This window comes from Pteropus vampyrus, unplaced genomic scaffold, assembly GCF_000151845.1.
Source record: "Pteropus vampyrus isolate Shadow unplaced genomic scaffold, Pvam_2.0 Scaffold145, whole genome shotgun sequence".
In the NCBI taxonomy this organism is placed as follows: Eukaryota; Metazoa; Chordata; class Mammalia; order Chiroptera; family Pteropodidae; genus Pteropus; species Pteropus vampyrus.
In genome coordinates this window covers 2,430,067-2,447,238 of record NW_011888926.1, presented here as the reverse complement: position 1 = coordinate 2,447,238, position 17,172 = coordinate 2,430,067, and the positions used below count along the sequence as shown (strand labels likewise).

General features: G+C 35.6%; 1 protein-coding gene and 1 pseudogene across 2 annotated transcripts in view; one reads left to right on the top strand and one right to left on the bottom strand.

Moving 5' to 3' along the window:
* The window catches only part of MKL1 (megakaryoblastic leukemia (translocation) 1), a 170,996-nt gene that overhangs the window by 105,038 nt on the left and 48,786 nt on the right, over positions 1–17,172 (bottom strand). The window contains exons 1-2 of one of the 2 annotated variants that reach the window (XM_023535928.1): positions 5,626–5,644; positions 3,235–3,496 (exon numbers count right to left, since the gene is read on the bottom strand). The gene's annotated coding sequence lies outside the window, so the exon portion shown is untranslated. Of the gene's footprint in view, positions 1–3,234; positions 3,497–5,625; positions 5,645–17,172 lie in introns of those variants that run through there. The other variant, XM_011369073.2, reaches the window with a different exon arrangement.
* LOC111745056 lies at positions 3,945–4,064 on the top strand (annotated as a pseudogene).

Below are 17,172 nucleotides of genomic sequence, written 5' to 3'. Positions count from 1 at the left end.
CAACTGTCGGCACCAAATTCCTCCACTTTCTGCCCAAGATATCAGAGGTTTGTTGTTCGCTGTCTGTCGTGATCTTTAGTGTGATTCCTCCTATCCCAGAGGAATGCCGGTCCTTACTCCTGCTCAACACAAAGCCAAACCCTTGGAGCCCATCCTCTCCCATCTCCAGAGGAACCTTGCTCCATCAGTTATCCTTTCTCTTTTCCTGTCTTCAGCTCCTCCCTCTGGACTAACTCTTTCCCCTTAACAGATACATAAGCTTAATGCTCTGCCATCTGGGGGGAAGGTGGGAGTAGAAATTAGAAATGGAAAAAGAACACACAGAAAACTGCTTGAGTATCCACTATTTCCCAAAACAAAAACTGCTTGAGTTTCCATTACTATTCCCACTATAGATGTAAAACCAGATTTCTTCCCTCTAGTGAGACAAACAAGTAAACCATTCATTTATTCACTCAACAAATATTTACTGGGTTCCCACTACGAGCCAGAGTTGGATATACACCCGTGAACAAAATTAACGCACACATACATACGTACATGCACAGAGAGATCATAATAGCTGCTTGAAAGAAAAAGAAAGCTGAACAGAGTAATGGGAGGTGCTATTTTAGTTAAGATAGGCAGAGGAGGCCTCTCTGAGGAACAGACATTTGTGCAGGAACTTCAGTAAAGGCACAGCAAGGACCAAGGCCCTGGAACAGAAGCATACTTGATGTGTTCAAGAAACAGCAAGAAAGTCGGTGTGGCTGAAGCAGAGTAGAGTAAGCTAGGGTACAGAGGTAAGGTCAGAGAGGATACCAAAGCCACGTTGTAGGAACTATGATTTCATCATAAGCCTTACAGGAAGACACTGAAGGGTTTTGACAGGAGTATAACAAGGCATGTTTTCAGTTTTCAAAGGCTCACTCATGTTGCAGAGTGAAGACTTGCAATTAAAATACAGGGTGATAAAGTACTATGATAAAGGGCAATTGGACAAACCAAAAGAGAAACACCTAACACTGCATATGATTTAAGACAGGCTTCTCAAAGGGAATGGTGCCTGAACAAGAGTCAGCAAGAAAGGGGTCTATACCAAGCAGTTGCACAGATGTTGAAAAGCCACTGGAGTTCTGAAAAGGTTCGATATTTCAATCCCCCAGCATCAGTCAAAAAAATATCTTATAAAAAAATATACCACTTATCCACCAAAAAAAAAAAAAGAAAAGACACTGGGAATAAATCTAATAAAATATTTGCATGACCTTTATGAAGAAAATTATAAAACTCTATGGAAAGACATTAAAGGAAGCCTATTTAATTGAAGAGAGAAAACTAATGGACAGAAAGCCCCAATATTTAAAATACGTATTCTCCTCATTAACCTATAAATGATATATTTCAAATCAAAATCCCAACAAGTACACCAAAAGACATGTACAAAAATGTCATAACATCATTATTCATAATTGTTCCAAACTAAAACCACCCTAATAGTCATCAAAAGTAAAAAGGACAAATTGCAGCATATTCATAAAATGGACTGATTATACAGCAGTGAAAATAAACCGCAGCCACACACAATTCAATACAAAGAATTTCAAAAACATCAAGGAATCCACCAACAAAATGCATACAGCATGATTCCATTTGTATAAAGTTTAGAAACAAGCAAAATTAACCTATGGCATTAAAAATCAGGATGGTAGTTTCCTTCAGGGAGGAAGAGGGAGTACTGATTGGGAAGAAACAAAAGGGGTGGTTGTGGGGTGCTCGTGATGTTTTATTTCTCCACTAAGTAGTAATTACACACAAGTACATTCACTCTGTGATAAGTCAACCACCAGGACATTTACAATTTATGTTATTCTGTATTAAAGTTCTACTTCAATAAAATGGAAGTATACTGGTGTCTGCAGTGCTACCAAAAAAAAGATGGACTGATGGACAGATGGGGGGATGGAGGATAGACAGCTTTATTATAAAGCAAGTAGTATAAAAGTTAATGGTAGAACTAAGAAGTGGACATAAAAGTGTTCGTTGTAAAAGTTTTTCTACTTTATCATATGCTTGAAATTTTTCAATAGTAAAATGTTAAAAAGAAATTCCAATGTTTTTTTTTTTGTTTGTTTTGTTTTTTTTGGCAGAACCTCACAAGCTGACTCAAAAATTATGGAAAATTAAAAGGGCGAGAATAACCAAAACAATTTTGAAGAAGAAAAAGGCAAGGAGAGACCCAGCCTAAAAGATAAAAAGGCTAATTATTAAGCAATAATACCTAAGAAGATGTAGTACAACACAGAGATGAGTAGAGACCAGTGAAACAAGACAGCCTAAAAACTACACACAGAGAAACAGTAAGGCTGGCATTAAAGATCAGTAGGGAAAAACAGGATTCATAGATTAGACAAAATATAGACGATATTTAATAACAGGGAAAATAAATACTGAACAATAAACAGATGTTGCAGAATATATACAATACAGTTCTCTCTCAATATATAATTTATATGCGTTTAAAAATAAGAAACAATATTATATACTGTTTAGGAATATATTCATATGTTAAAAAAAAAAACACTTTGCAATGCAATACCAAACTCAGGGCACTAGTTACCTCTGGGGATGGGTGGAGATCCATGGCGAGGACATGAGACCAGTGGTATTTGAGTGCAGAGCCGTATTTGCTCTATTACTCTTTATACCTTTTTTGAAATCTTAAATATTTTATAACAAATTATAAATTTTTTTAAATTAACAAAAGTTTGAGGTAAGTGTGCATGGTTTATAAATAGTACTAAAAACAGTTAACAGGCTGTAGCAAAGACTAGGAATGGAGGAATGGTAAGAGAAGAAGCTAAAAGAAAGGTATCATTCATTTCCTGCGAAGCCTTGTAAAACATGTCCAGAAATTTATTTTGCTTTTGTTTATATCCCATTGGGCGGTCAGTGAAAAGTATTAAACTAGAGAGTTTTAGATTTCTCTGACAAAGTGTAGAATAAGGTAAATTATCTAATGACAGAGGCTTTTTACCATTTAATCCCTAATCTTAGCAGTTTATAATACATTGATGCTCAATAAATATTGGCTGAATGAGTGAATACATGGAAGGGGTTGAGAAGGAGAAGCAAAGAAGTAGGAAGACAAATTAGAAAGCAATTATAACCCGGGCAGGAAATGTTGGGTTTATAATGATCACCTGAACTTACTATTTCTCTATTTTAGAAGAAATAGTAAGATTATCTACTCACCATTCTTCCGCTCACTAAGTGGAGGCAAATTGGGATTTCTGCCAGGATGGAGGCCTAAGGTCAGCTCGGGCTGCAAGGACAGCTCCTGCAGCTCATTGGCAACAGCTTCGCTCTGGGGGCTGGGGGCCGCAGACAAGGACACCAGCACTGGTTCGTCATCGTTCTCGCCAGCCCCTCCTCCGTCCAGCCCATTAACAGCAATGACGGAAGGGGGCAGACACACAACACTGGAGAAATCCACTTTGGCTTTCGTGATGGCAACCTGGAAATGGAAGGAGAAACAAAAAGTTTAGATATCACTGTGGAGAGACTATTCCACTGAGTATATGCTGAATACTAATATTATATATTATATTACTGGCAAGCTATCGTTATTCTTAAAAACTTTCCTAAGCAAAGCTGCATCATTATTAAATTAATATTTACTATGCTTAGAGCACATGAGACTGCAACTACATCACTCAGGAGGACAACATACAATTCAAATAAAAGCTGTGTACACACACATACGATGGGATAAAAGGAAATAGTGGCCAAGGAGAAATGGCTATGAGATCAATGTTACCTTCCTACTACTAAGGGAAAATATCTTGAGAAATAACACTTAAGCATCATATTGTACCAACACAATCTGAGGAAGAAAATTTCTTTAAGAAAACAATTCCCAAGTCATTAGATTCCATAAAGAAATATAAATAAAGAGATGTCTGGTCTATGGCTATGCTACCCTGAACATGCCCGATCTCGTCTGATCTCGGAATCTTAAGCAGGGTTGGGCCTGGTTAGTTCTTGGATAGGAGACCACCTTGGAATACCAGGTGCTGTAGGCATTTAAAAAAAAAAAAAAAAAGAGATGTCTGTTTGATGATGGTTATTAGCCAAAATATTTTAACCTTCATGAATATTTAATCATAGTACCCAGGAATAGGATATTAAAAACAAAACACCTTGCCAACATGAGGACGGGATCTTCGAAAATGACAAAGACTACATACAATATGAAAGTCTTTTCAATAACATGGGAATTAACGGGTAAGTGAATTAGGAATATATTCATTCACCAAATCCTATGCAGTTATTAATAACTTTTATAATGCATTTAAAATGTGGAAAATGTTTCTCTAAAGTTAAATTTAAGAAAGATGTAAATGCATACTCGTATATAAAAAGATTATACAGAGAGAAAAAAAGACTATAAGTATACCAAAATACAAAAAAGGTTGATTATGAAAAATGCTTCTTTTTACTTTCTTTAGTTTCCAATTTTTCTCTAAAATACTTATATGCTTTTATATTGCTTTTGTAATGAAATGTATGTTGCTTTTATAATGAAAAGCTATAGTTCTTAATCTAGAAAGGAGATCGGTAGACTTCAGTGAGGACTTCAGTTTGCTTCAGATGAAGAAACCACCAAAATATTGGGAAGCCATGAAAAGAAGAAAGACATTGGAAACTAAAGACCACCGCATTTTACCTTCATGCAAGGCTATGGTGTACTCAAACCTGAGTGTAGTTCTGACTGATTTACCTCATAAAATATAAAACAAATTGGAAAAGAGCCAGATCAGAGCAATTACGATGGGGGGTGGGGGGGGATGACATTAAAACGAATAAAGATATTAAGAAGGACTCTGCTCGAAAATGGCTGGAAGAAGACTTGAGTGAGGCAAGATCAAAAGAAAATAATATTAGGAACCCAATTATTTTAAGAGGCAGTATGGGCAAACATTGGGAAAAGGATTTTTCAGGGTTTGAACAATTTTAGGAATTTGAAAACAACAAATGTCTACTAAGAAAATCCGGAATCTAACCTTCAAAATTTTTTCCTATCTTGCCTATGACTTATCATCATTTAAGCCATGTCTGTGTGGGTACTGGGAAAAAACAATTGTTATACATGATCAATCCATCTGGCTCAGTATTATTTGCCATTAACTGAAAAAGCACGTTGCTTTCCTAACAGCAGCCTTTTCAGACTAAAAAGATTCAATTTTATGATATTCAAGGATCCTTTGAGGGCTAAACTCTTGAAGACGCTAGTTCTCAATACCCTGATACATATGTGCACACACACATGCCCAAGGATGATGGCCTAAGGTGTGTGTTTAAAAAACAAAAATTTAGGCAGGTGAAAATGGTTTTTGAAGGACATTTTAAAATCTCAGCTTCTGGAATAAACATGTGTAGTAAAAATGTGCACTCCTGTATAAATTCTGGTAAGAATTAGTTGATGCTTCTTGGTTTTGCTTTAGGAAACTCATTCTTTCAATAAATAATTTTTGACCTATAAAAAAATAATAAAATAAAAATAAAAAATAAAATTAAAAAAGTCTTAAGTTGTAGGAGGAGGATAGCATCAAAACTTTAGTCCTAAAACCTAAGAAAACTTACTTCACATACAGTAATAGGTTTTCAATAAACTGCTATTAATATACAGTGCACTATTATTCAGCCATAAAAAGGAGAAAATCCTGCCATTTGCGGCTACATATGAACCTTGAAGTCATTATGCTAAGTGAAATGAGTCTGTAAGAGAAAGACAAATACTGTATTAGCTCACTTATATTTGGAATCTAAAAACAAAAATAAAACAAACAAAAACAAACAAAAAAACACATTCATAAAAAAAAGAGATCAGATTTGTGGTCAACAGAGGTGGGGGTGGGTAGGGAGTAGGAAAACTGGATGAAGGTGATCGGCCAAAAGGTACAAGCTTCCAGTTCTAAGACCTGGGATGTAATGTACAGCATGGTGACTATAGTTAACACTACTGTATATTTGAAAGTTATTAAGAAAGTAAATCCCAAGAGTTCTCATCGTAAGAAAAAAAGGGTTTTTTTTCTTTTTTTGGTATCTGTATGAGATGATGGATATTAACTAAACTTGCTGTGGTAACCATTTCAATATATGTATGTCAAGTCATAATGCTGTACTCCTTTAACTTATGCACTGCTATATGTCAATTATATCTCAATAAATCTGGAGGAAAACGGTTATTAAATCATGGGCTACATGAGTTCATTCTTCTCATTAGAAAACAGAAATTTAACTGAGATGGTAACAACTGTGTACACAGTAGAGAGACCCTGCAAATAGCATGTGCACATTAACTGGCACTTGATAAATACTTGTCTGAACAAAGACAGAATCAGCTAAAAGATACCTAAAGATGATCTGGACCCAAGACAGACACATCTTAAGGAAAATCTGAATGATAATAAGGAAGACTGCATGAAAGATATAGAAATACTTAGAATAATGTTTGGAAGTCAAGGAAAGGAACCAGCAAACCTCATTTCATTTAAGTACTCTAGTTAAACTGTTGAGCTAGAATCATAGTTTCACATAAAAAGTTCTTAATAGCAAAACCCCATTATTTCAGATTTAACTGACATCTGTGGTACTATTACTTAGCCTGAGATTAAGTAAAATTTTATGCTACTTGGGAGAAGGGGAAGAGAATAAAAGAGCACCAGCAATTTTACAGTCTTAACCAGATTAGGAGAAAATGCCTCATAATTCATTCTCTACGTAATTACAAAAGAGTCTAACACACTTAATGTTAATATGTAAATGAATATTTCTCACTTCAAATGATTTTTTTTCCCCATTAAAAATGGCCCGGCAATAGTGTTTACTGGGTACAGTTTCAGTTTTGCAAGATTTAAAAGTTCTAGAGATCTGCTGTACAACAGCATGAATGTACTTAAACTACTGAGCTGTATACTTTAAAATGGCTGAGATGGTAAGTTTAATGTTGTACATTTTTCTACCACAATAATTTAAAACTGATCTGGCAAGATCTCTCCTTAAAAAAATAATTTACTAAGCTAACTCATTATTCGCCAAGCTTAAAAAAATAAATTATCTATTCTTTAATTTACTGTTCACTAATTTGGAACATATCTTCCTCCTCCTTGAATTATTATTGTTGCTGAGATTCAGAGATATGACATTCACATGTTACTGCTCCCAAAGAGACAATAAAGATCCACCACATGATGACCATGATTTTTCCAATGCAGCATGAAGTTGAACTGCAAGAGTCTGTAATCCTGGCATGCGCTTAACACATATAACCAGTACTTCTGGAAAATGATTTTTTAAAAAAGGAACTGCAAAAAATGGCCCTCAAAAGAAAGTCAACTCAAGCCTAGTGCTGGCGTGAAGAGATAATGAAAAAGCCTGAAAGTGATGTTTCTTAGAACACATATGTTTTTAATAGGTTAAAGAAAGGAATATCAAATTCTGTAGTGACGTGGAACATGACTGAGTCTGCCACTTCCTGGAATGAAAGACGAAGCAATGTGAAAAACCGTTTTAGTGAGTACTCCGTTCAGAATTTATTTTAATAGCTTAGTAACAAATTGAGTTCTATATTTATAGGATCATTAAGGGCGTGAAAAAGTCACTTAAAATTTTTATGCACATACTTTACCACATATTTTTATTGGGTAAATTATATACTATAGTGGCATTTGTTAATTTAGAGATTTCAAAAGTTTCAGGATATATTCTTTAAAATGCTAAAATTAAACTGTATTACAATAAAATCCTTCCCAATAAAATTGGGGAGGGGTTAGATGAAATTAGAGTGGCAAAATGTTGATAACTGTTGAAGCTGAGTATCGGGCGCATCCAGATTCATTACACTATTATTTTCTTACATTTGTGTTTGTTTGATAATATTTTATATTTTTAAAAAAAAATAAGATTCTTCCATAGAATGGAGTGAAGACTTAGTGAGACATAAAGCAAGGTTTCCTTTATCTTCACCTTAGAAAATAAGCCTAACAGAAGTCAAGCACAAGCACTGACAAAAAAGTGAATATTTGGCATAAAATAATACAATGTATTTCTCTAGCAGACACACTACTTTTGACTCATTTTTAAATAACCCACAGGAGAAAGTTCTAGTAAACTATGACAATCTGGAGACAATATCCAAAAATGCTGAGGTGTAGCCATCATGGATTAAGTATCCTCTATCAATTCTTGAATACTCCTAAAATTGTACTATAAAACTTGCATGTAAAAAAAAACTAAGAGTAATATTTATCTCAGATTACATGTAACATATTATTTATAAAAATTTTAACGTTCTATCTCAAACAAAATATTTTCTTAAATGTCTCAAAGGAAAAGTGATTAAAATAACCAAAGGAAAAAAATCTGCGTCCTGCTTTAGTGTTGTAAATTTATAATTCTACTGAGTCCAAGATCGAACTTTCTTTTCCATCATAGGATCACCAACTCCAATTTCTTGGCTGCTGATTCACATGTGATCAGTAGCAGCCAGAACAAAAACGACACAGGGCAGGGTCATCTCCCACAACCCATCTGTTTCCCTCTCTTGCTGGCCTGATTCCACCTCATCTTTTCTCCACCCTGCTCCCTTTTGGGGCTGCATGCCTTCTGCTGGTGCCGGGCGGCATATGTAACTAGAGGCAACAGCACAAAATGTGTTAGGGAAATGGAAGCACTCAGGCAGAGAGCTGATAACTCTAAAAAAGTATACACTAGCAAGATTCTCTATTATGACCCATGACGAGAGTTAGTTTCATGCAACCGAATTATGATTCTTCTGAAAAAAAAAAAAAAATTCTGTATGAAATTTGTTAATCAATTAATGAACTTTCTTTTTAGCTGGATAGGTTTTTACTTTGACTTTCCTCAGTTTATCTTCAACATAGTAGATAAGCCAAAATATTTAAAACTTGTCCTGTCTAAGCAGAATATATAAAATTAGACTTGAAGAAATTTAAGAACAAGCATTTTCTGAGAGCTTACTATATACGTACTAGGTACTACCCTAGGTCCTACAGTAGAAGATGAGGGAAATATCAAGTCTTGGCTAACCAGAGCTGCCTTCATCTCTGTCACTACCATCTCCATCATCTTCAGGTATCTTAAAAACTACTCAGACTTCTAGAACTGGCAAAAGGCATCCCTCTTCATCTTAGAGATCACCCAAAACCAAGGAATATGAGAAACAGAAAAACATAAAATCGACCTCGAAACAGTGGAAAGTACATGGAAGAGTGGTATGATAGGTTAAAGATGGCTGCAGATTCTCTGCCACTTCTCCCACTGAGAGGTGATATCTATTTCCCCTCCCTTGAACCTGAGCTGGCCTGTGACTACCTTGACCAATGGAGAACAGTGGCAGTGATGCTATTCCAGTTCCGGGTGTAGACTTTTAGGAGAACTGGCAGCTTCCGCCTTGCTCCTATTGTTGCTTACTTTTACTACTATTATAATATATTTATCCTCCACTTGATGGTTACTTCACTGAGTAAAGGAATTCTGTCTTATTTCTTTTTGACTCAAGTACCTACATACAATACTTGACAGAGAATAGGAACTCAATAAATATTTGTTAATTTACTGACTATATTAACCTCACAGCAATCACAGCATATACACGATCAAAGTCTGCACTCATTGATTAAGAAAAAAAGAGGGAAAACAGTTCTATTGTACAGAGGTATTTATCTTTAAACAGAAATATACAGAAGATCGGAAAATGTTTCCTGAGAGAAGTAACATTAATATTTAAGAAAGATCATAAAAAATGGATATGACTGACAAGGATTCACTTATTTTTCATTCATTCTTTCAATAAATATCTATTAAGTAGCTACCATATGTCAGATACTGTTCAAAGTGCTGGGGATAATACAGTAAATAAAACAAAGTTCCTGCCATCGGGGAGCTTATATTCATCCAAGAGACAGAACATCATGAACAAAAACATGGATGTGAGAACACATGGAGTATATTCTAAAAAGGCAATCCAGTTTGGCACGTGGCATGGATCAAGTACAAATTATATGAGCTGTGCCTGGAATGGCAAGCTGAGTTGAGCTCTAGAGAGTAGAAAGTGACATGATCAAATCATGTTTTAGAAAATTAATTTAGCAGTAAATACAATACTGAACTGGAAAAAAAGAATATGAAATTGAGAGGAAAGTTATCAAGCTACTTCATTAGGCAAAGTATAACATGTTGAGATCCTGAATTTGAATAGTAAATACAGAAAAAAGAGAATTACCACACAACACAGAATCATATTGGGCACAGAGCAGGAACTCAGATCTTTGTTAAATTAATGTTGAATGAATGAGACACAATTTATATGTGATAGGACAGGTCTGTGTTTGGTTGTGGGGGCGAAGAAAAGGGAGGTGTCAAAGATGACTTCATGGTTTTAAGCCAAAGTGACTGCTAGAATAGTGATTCTACTAATAGAAACAGGGAAGAAAGGAGAAGGAATTTTATCTGAGGGGATGATGAATTTGATTTTGGATACTGGGTCCAGGAGCAAAACCAAAAAATAAAAATGGAAACGTCATTCCATTAGGTACATGAGAAGAAAAACATGCAAACAAAGGTAGAATGATAGAAACAAAAGAGAATACAAAATTAGAAAAGGCATAACAGAAAAAAGCAGGAAGAATAAAAGAGGCAGAGGTACCACTATAAGAGAGTGATAAACTGCTATCACACCTGACTGCTGATAACTCAGTAATTCCTAGTCTCAGGCTGCCTGCTTTGAGTCTTAGCCCATCCCTCTAACTCCTAAAATTATCATATACAGCTGAGTATCTAATTTCGTTATCAGTACTTTCTACTCATACTATTTTAGAAGAAGCTCAATAAAGCTGTAACTTTATAATGCTGAGGGGCAACCAGCTGTCCCCAAACTTAAAGACACAAGTAAGCTCAATGGTTTATATAAAAGGACGTGAACTTACCAGCTGGAAGCAGCAGAAACAAACAAACAAAAAAAGTAGAAAAGTAAAATATATGTTTTATCCCCAGGCTTAACTCCTTTCCTACTGATTACCTTTATGTTTTCTCAACAAGCCCCTGCCAGACAACCATGGTGTTGGGTATACATGGGAACATTTTCCCTTAACTGAGTGACACAAATTGCCTTTCAGTCTTAGGTCACCTAAGACCTTCCTGGGTGAACCTGACTTCCATAAATTCACTCAACAAATATATATATTGATCAGGCACTGTTCTAGGCACTGGAAGTGCAATAGACAGAAACATCCCTGATTTCATGGAGCTTAAAGTGAAAGAGACATAAAAGTAAATATAGAATTAAATAATTTCAGATAACTATAAACACTATGTGTGGGGAGCCAAGTGGCTAATTTAGATTAAATGATCAAGAAAAGTCTCATTGAGGAAGTGATATCCAACATTTAATGAGTATTTACTGTAAGTGAGGCAGTTTATGTGTCTGTATTCAATCTTCTTAATACTAAAGAGGTACTTACTTATATTATCCAATTTTGTACATTAGAGGAAAGAAAGGCACTGAGAAGTTCAATAACTTGAATGCACGCAACCAGGCTCAGAACCCATGCCTCTCACCTACACGATTTGACTCAATCAAATTTTGACAGGCAGCAACCAGCCATGAAGAGGAAACGGCAATATGATGTTCAAGGGCCATGAGGTGAGAATGAACTTGGCATCTTCAAGAAACTGAAAGATCAGCACAGCCAGAGAACAGAAAAGGAGAAGAGAAGTATATTCTATGAAAAACTGGATGCCACTGGGAGGTTTTAAACAATGGAGTGATATGACCTGACATATATTTTTAAAAGATCACTCTGGCAGCTGTAGGGGAACTTGTTCACCATGGTCTTCAGCCTCACTTTGAGTCTGGTATCATTTACCGCTCTGCCTGGCCCCCTAGTAACAACTGCAATCATGTTGTTTTGGGAAAAGTTATGATATGTCACCTGTAGCTTAATACATCTTAATACATCATTTCACTGAGTTTGGTGATATGATCTTGAGCTAGTCACTGTGAATAAAAATTGATTGTTATTATCTATCCTGTTATCTTAAAAGGTCTTATGATAAGTTATTCTGAAAAGTACCGAGTTTAATTACAAGGTGGTATTTCGTTGCAAACATTTAACAGAAATTTAACAATTTGCCTTAACCCCTCCCCCTAGACTGTTTGAAATTTAAAGCACTATTTTGGCAAGATGACTGTTACATTCCTTGAGCTACATTCATGCCCACAAACACTACTGATGTGCTTTCCTTATGATTCCTAATCCCTCTTATACAGTGTCCAAAAATGTTCCAATTTTTAAATGTGGAATTCTATTTGCCTTTTACAGATTTCTTCTCTAAGAGAAAGAATAATGGACGTTTAGAAGTCCACATGCTATGTATAAAAAACCAGAATAAATTTAAGTATAATATAAACATTTTGTGTATTCACCTACAAAATTATGTGATCTGTCATGAAACAATTTTCAAGTTAGGAATTCTCCTGTCGTTTCCACTCTTACACCAAAACCTCATACTCCAATAAGCCAGGACAACATAAAGTGTTGCCAGGTCACAGCAGAAAATCTGCCAGAGTGATCCTGTTCAGGTATGAATAATCTGAAAAAGACTAGTTATTTTTGAACATACTAACTTTGGAATGAAAAACTTATTGAGACAAACTTCACCTAGGATGAAGACAACAGTTGGGGGAAAGGGAAGACATTTACAGTATTGTGCTTTGTTTCTACACTACAATGAGCGTTTGAAGAGAAGCTCTATTTTCCAGTGCCAGAGCCTCCTATCCTTAGGTTTCCCAACGAGCTCTCTCCTGTATCTTAAAATTACACTTTCTCTTTATAAAAGGAGCCATGAATATTTTCCTAAATTCTTGAATTATCTTGCCATTAAAAAAAAAAAAATCCAGAACTGTCACAATTTTGTAGAACATCCAAATCAGTAGCCCACACTCAGAGAAAATGTACATTCAAGACTAGTGTGTCTGTGGGTCAAGCAGAAAAGGCCAGGCTACAGCTCCTAGGCACTGACTGGTACTATAATGAAGGTTCCTCAGGGCAACGTACACATACCGATGACAGCACTGCAGCATTAAAGCCGAAACACCAAGGTATATTACCAGCATGCTTGTCGATTATTCCTCTGATTACACTTTAATTACAAAAGTTAACTTATTAATTAAAGGAATCGACTCTGGCAAGATCAGTTACCATACAAAAGCTCTGGCTCTTCACATTACCTTCACAGTACACGGTACAGAGTTTGTGTTTAAATATGCATTAAATATGCAGTTTCTCATGGTCATTAAAGGCTTCAATCCAGGTATAAAGTCTGGAAATATAATGAATTTCAGCAATGTAAATAAAAACAGTTCCTAAGTCATGGCTCATTATTGTTCCCTTCTGATAGCCTCCTACTTCAAACAGTATTACTCTCAGCCAATTAATATTTCTAAAAAGGTATTGAGAATTTCTGATGGAGAAAAACGTAACAAACATTATTAAATACAATTTTAACTAAGTACAATTATATTTAAAACTTTAAAATAAAAAAGAGAGAGTAGAGGCAAAGAAATCCATTTCCCAAACAAAGCAAATAGTACAATGAAGTGCTCTCCAAAGTACTGTGAGAATTTCCATATTACAGCGACATCTAAGAACAATTATTTCAGAATTTATAAAATTCTAAGACACACAGCAGAAGCAGCCATCGCAACACATTGTGAAGACATCTGTGTAGGCAACAAGCATGACGCGGACAGCAAAAAAAGAAAAGGTAAATGCATACCAGAGTTAAAATCTTCAAATATGTTGTTGGTGGCATATCTTAAAATGGAAATGTTCTAAATTAATCAAGGAGAAAGGTAGCACACTGGTGATCTCTATGTAAAAAAGAAACAAGCATCTAAATGTAATAAAAGTCTTGGATGGCATAAAAAAAACAATACAATGGGAAGAGAATGATAAGTGTTTTTAAGTATCAGAGACTACCAATAAGCAGGAAGTAAAAGAACCTAATCTGGATCATTGTGACAGGCACTAGAGGTTCTTGGCCACTATCCACTTTCCCCTTCGTCCTTCATAACAGAATTCCCGAATTTTAGCTGAGTGCATGCCAAATAAAGACTGCATTTCCCAGTCTCTCCTGCAGTTAGGTGTGGCCATGTAATCTGAGTTCAAGCCAATGGGACATGAGTAAAAATATTGTAATTTCCAAAAAATATCCTTAAAACAATGGGGTACATCATGCTTTGGATCTCCCTCCTGTTGCTAGCTGGAATGTGAATGAGGTGGAAAAAGCCCCATATTGAGAATGACAGGGCAACAAAAATAGAAAGACATTCCTTGACATTGCGGAATACCACACCAGCTCTGGGTTACCTATCTCTGGACTTTCATGTAAGAGAAAAATAAACTTATATGATGTTTAAAGTCACTATTATTTTACTTTTAGGGAGGGGGAGTCATAAATGGTTGAACACAATCCTAATACAGAATATGGTGCCAGGAGCAGAATGCTTCATAAGAAAGAACATAAATGGCACTGGCTTAATACAGTAGTAAGCGGTGAGCACTCAGACACTGAAGACTGAAAAGCTAGAGATCACTGTTATGCAGTGGGGCAAAACACCTGGTTAAACCACTACCTGATTACACTGGAACGCTATAGCTTTAAGGGAAATAGTAGGAAAGATTCAGAATGCTATATGTTGGCTGCTCCTCCCAACAGTCAACAGAACTATTCCAGACAGGTAAAACTCAGGCTAGAGCTAGTCAGTCAGTAAGCAGAGCTATAAAGGAGTTCATCTTTGCTAAGGAAGATGTACTCTTTCCTGTGGCCTGCAATGCAAGTTCACTAAAAGCCTCTTACTTCAGAGCCTTAGAGAACAGAGAGTGAAGCACCCTGTACTCCGAAGTGGTACAATTAAAAGCAGTGGCTGCAAAATGGAAATAAGACTGGAGCTCTGCCATGTAAAGCCTATGAACCCAACTGCCAAAACAAAAAGAGGAGGAGGGACCTCAGGACTGCTTTCTCATACAAGCCAATTGTTTCAGGTAGACTCATTGTAGTTGGCATTAAGATGGAATGGAAATGGGCAAGGCACAGTGGTGAGCAAGTCAAAAAGTCACCAGGCTCAAAAACAACGCTTAATCCATAAATTTATTCTTCTGTCAGGACAGAAAGTCTTCAAATTTCCTACACAGTAGCAATTTAATAACTGATACGGGTCGGTTACTTTCACATGTTACTAATTCTCCTCTTTTATGAATAGTAATTTTTTATTGCTATCATCCTATTTCTATTATACTTATTGTATACTAATTGTTTTGGAAGCAGTTACCTCATATTTTAGTTTACAGGCCCTGAACAAAACCCGATAAAGACTGAACATTACTCAGACATCCTGGGCTTTGAGCTGAGTACAGTAACTAAATGAAATATTGGAGTAGTTTCTCTCAGGATGAAGTGAACGTGTTGTGTATGTGGAAAAATGGGTACACATGTATATAAGAACAACCAAAGGGGTAGACTGTAGCCAAAAAAAAAAAAAAAAAAAATCCTAATCATATCTCCAAACCCATTTTCCTTCTCTCCAGCAAATAGCAACTCAGATTAAGGACTACAATTCTTAAACTCCCTTGAAACTAGGCATAATCATATGACAATATTCTTGCCCAGGGGCTATAAACAAAAGTGCATACAACTTCTAAGGAGTATAAAGGGAATAAGCATGTCTTTGGCCCTCCCTCCTTCCTGCTGACTGGAACACAGATTGTATGGCTGGAGCTTGAGCAGCCACTTCAGATTATAAGGCAGAAAATGCAAGCTTAAGACAAAAAAAAAAAATAAAACTATCCTTAAAGAAGCCCAGACTCTGGATTTACACCTATTAAAAGATCTTAAAAGAAACTGTTTCAAATATTCAAAGAACTAAAAGAAATCATGTCTAAAAAACTAAAGAATGACGTCTCACCAAATAGAGAATATCAATAAAAAGATAAAAATTATAAAAAATGACCAAACAGAAATTCTGAAAAAGCAGAACAACAAATATTTCCTAGAGGGGTTCAAGCAAATTTGAGCAGGCAGAAAGAAAAAAAAAAAAAAATCAGTGACTTTAGGATCAATCAAGATTATCCAGTCTGAGGAAATGATATAAAAAAGAATGAAGAAAAATGACAGTGTCCCTCAGAGACCTAGAGGACACCACCAAGCATATCAACATATGCATAGTGGGAGTACCAGAAGGAGAGGAAAGAAAAAGTAGAAAAAAATACTTGAAGAAATACTAGCTGAAAACTTCTCAAATTTAATGAAAAACATTAATCTACACATCCAAGAAGGTCAATGAACTCCAAGCAGGATAAATAAAAAGAGATACGCACCTAGACACATCCTAATCAAACTATAAAAAGACAAAAAGAAAACCCTGAAAGCAGCAAGGAAAAAGTGACTCATCGTGTACAAATGATCCTCAATACAATTAACAGCTGATTTCTTATGAGAAACCAGAGAAGCCAGAAAGCAGTGGGATGACATATTTAAAGTTCTGAAATTAAAAAAAGCCTGTCAACCAAGGATTCTATGTCAAGCAGAACTATCCTTTAAAAAAAGGAAGGAAAAAAAAAGGAGAAAAACAAAATTGAAAGAATTTGTTGCTAGCAGACCTGCCTTACTGTACTAAAAGGAGTCCTTTGACTTGAGAAGACAAAAATCCGTATGAAGAAATAAAGAGCGCCAATAAAATAAATATAAAGGGCAATATAAATGCATTTATCTTTCTTTTTTTTCCTCCTGTATGAAAAGACAACTGCATAAAGAATTTTAAATATGGGTGATAAGCACACATGCACAAAAATTTAATTTGTGACAGGAACAGCAAAACAGAGGGGTGCAGAGCTATACAGAAGCAAAGCTGTTGTATACTATTGAAATTAAGTTGTTATTAATCCCAGTCAGAGTGTTAATATGTAAATTATAGTGTCCCACCTCTGGGATCCTAACATGAGGGACTCCATGGACACACTCCCCTAGAAAACAAGCAAAGCTAGTGAAAACTATTTTAAAAAATGTTAAGTCTCTGGATATGATCCTAAAGGCAAACAGCAAAAATAA